This window comes from Elephantulus edwardii, unplaced genomic scaffold (assembly GCF_000299155.1).
Source record: "Elephantulus edwardii isolate Elephantulus edwardi_28Jun2011 unplaced genomic scaffold, EleEdw1.0 scaffold00297, whole genome shotgun sequence".
Classification (NCBI taxonomy): Eukaryota; Metazoa; Chordata; class Mammalia; order Macroscelidea; family Macroscelididae; genus Elephantulus; species Elephantulus edwardii.
This window is the reverse complement of record NW_006400047.1, coordinates 2,423,609-2,426,636: the sequence shown is the minus strand read 5'-3', so window position 1 is coordinate 2,426,636 and position 3,028 is coordinate 2,423,609. Positions and strand designations below refer to the sequence as shown.

At 41.1% G+C, this 3,028-nt stretch overlaps 1 pseudogene; it reads right to left on the bottom strand.

The window, feature by feature from the left end:
- Positions 1 to 508: 508 nt before the first annotated feature.
- On the bottom strand, positions 509 to 878 carry LOC102851516 (annotated as a pseudogene).
- Positions 879 to 3,028: the final 2,150 nt, after the last annotated feature.

Here is a 3,028-nt window from a genome sequence, read left to right as displayed (position 1 = left end):
CATGCAGTGTTTCCTTGTTCTGTTCTGAGGACTGCTTTCTGGTCTGAGTATAGGTTTCACACAAGCACAATCAAGTGTTCTGGGATTCCTATTTTCCTCAAGGTTAGACACAATTTGTTGTGGTCCACACAGTCAAATGCCTTTGCATAGTCAACGAAACAGAGATAGAAATTCCTCTGGTACTCTTTGCTTTCTTCCAAGATCCTTCTGACATTGGAGATGTCTCTGGTGCCACAACCTCTTCTAAACCTAGCATGTATTTCTGGTAGTTCTCTGTCAATGTACTGTTCCAGTCGTTTCTGGATAATCTTTAGAAGGATTTTGCTAGTGTGATGTTAGTGATGTTTTTTGAGAATTTCCATACTCTGTCAAGTCACTTTTTTTTTTTTTAACAAATTAAGGCCAATGGCTTTGAAGTCTGTTATTGTAAACAAAGTTGGGTTTGGGAGTTTTTTTTATATTTATCAGGATTTTATTAATTTTGGGGATTTTTCAGAACCAACTATCTTTATTGGAAGGGGTGATGTGGGGGGCACTCCATGCAGGGCCCAGACTCCTCATCATCACTGCTTTCGGAATCCTCTGGCTCCAACAAATGGAAGCTCCTCGGGGTGGAGTAGGGTTCGATGGCGAGGTCCTCAAACGTACCGTCCACCCACAAGGCCAGCCCCACCGTGGCTGGGGCATGGGGACTCGCTGTCTCGCTGGTGAAGCCACACTCGATGAGCGTGTTGGTGTCATCCAAAGGGCTGGTCGTCCTCAGGTGGACGGTTCAGGATGCCCTCTATGATGCACTTCAGCTCCAACATGGTGCTCGACTCCTTGGCGTCGGTGAAGATAGTGGTCTTGTGGCGGCGAATCATCACAAACACATCCATAACAGTGGCTGCCTCTGAAGGCGGGCGGCTGAGGGGGCGGAAGGGGCAAAGGAGGCGGACGGGGCAACGGGAGCGACGGGTAACCCGGGTCTCAGCCATTCGCCGTTGCCCCAGATGGGGAGACACGGAAGCCGCTCACTTCCTTAGCAACCAGCGTCCAAGTCACTTTTTTAAAAAATGGAAATAAACAATGGATCTCTTTCAGTCAGTCCTCCAGATTTCTTGGCACAACCTAGTGGGCACAGCCAGGACAGCATGTCTTTGCTGAAATATATCAATTGGTATTCATTCCATCAATACCTGGGGCTTTATTTTTTCCCAAGTCCTTCAAAGCAGCCTGAACTTCTTCCTTCATCACTATTTCCTCTTGATCATATGTTGTTTCTTTAAATTCTTCTGTGTTACACAATTCTTTTTATTACAGTGCCTCTGTACACTCACTCCTTTACTGACTACCTAAATTTCTATCAGCAAAGAAATGGATAAGCATACATACAATGGAATAGTACTCAGACACTTAGATAAGTGATGTCTTTAAAAATCCTAATTAAATCACGGAAATGTAGAACAGAATTTCAAATTCACATAGAATCTAGGTTGTCTGGAGCTATGAAGAGCTGATAAAGCCCTAAAACGATTACCCTGATACAATCTTTAAACCTTCAAATAAAAATAAAGCCTAAGGTCTTAAAATCAAACAGTAATTTTGCTTTAACTAGTGAAGAATATCTTTCTTGAGCACACAGTTCATGCACTTAGCTACTAACTAGAAAATTGGAGGTTGACTCCACCCAGAGATACCTTGGAAGACGAATAACTTGATCAACTTTTAAAACACAATCAAAAAAGAGTCCTTGAAAACCATGAAACATTCTTTCTTTGCTATAAATGGGGTCACAATAAATTGGTGTCAACTTGACAGTAATTTATGTGGTTTACTTATGCCTAAGAAGCACTCTATCTACACATCTTCTCTAAAAATAGAAAGCCTTTTCCCATTGAAAAATCTTTCTGAGTTGTTTAGGGATTTCCTGGACTAAGAGAAGAGAGAAAAGCACATATGGCTTGCATAGAAGGGTGGATGGAGAAGCTTAATATCAGCAAGCAAAATGAGGCTAGGAGCTGACTGTAGAACAGATCATCAATTATCATATACAAGTTCATACTGATGGCAAATAAAATTAAAACACATTCACAAGAAATAAAAAAAACACCCTTACATTTACCCAAGTGAATGAAAAAAACTATCTCAAGAAAAGATATTATGCATTGGACACTAATGAACAATGTACAGGCAAGTTGTGGGTTTACATCAAGGACATCAACAAATGAAGAAAGCAAAAAGTCATTGCAAAGACAAGAAAGGGAAAAAAAGACCAAAATAGGTGTTATAAATGACACTGAAACTTGCAGTAAAATATAAGTAACCCTATCAAAATTAGAACTGAGACACAAATGGAGATTTGCACATCACTGTTCATAGGAGCATTATTCACCATCACAAAAAGATAACAGCCCAGATGTCCAACCACAACTAAATGGATTGAGAAATTGTGGTACATTCACTCAATGGAATACAATGAAGCACTCAGGAGCAATGCCTTTTTTTTTTAATTTAGGTTGTTTATTTTTCATTTCAATGAACATCTACAGAGATTTTGGGATTCCATTCAGTCATTGTTGCACCCCTCTCCCCGCACAAACCCCTCTCCCCTCCCCCCCATTTGCTCCTCTCCTTGAAAAGCAAAAGAAAAACTCCCTCATTGGTACACAATCCCCCCCCCCCTCCCCACTCCCCACCCCCTACCCCCAAATATAATCCACTCTGCAACCCTCATTGCATACTCCTACGATAAAAATAATGCCCTAAAATATAATACTTTTAGACTATTCTCTCCCCCATAGACTTCAATGCCGTAAACATATTTCATCCAGTTTTTCTCAGTCTTACCCCCACCCCAATGCCAGCCTCATTCTACAACAGTGGCACCATATAGCATTTGTCCCTTTGTGACTGAGATACCTCACTCAGCATAATGTCCTCCAGGTTCACCCATTTTGAATAGTATTGCATGAGTTCCTTGTTTTTCAATGCAGCATAGTATTCCATTGTGCGAATATACTACAGCTTCTCTACCCATTCGTTTGCT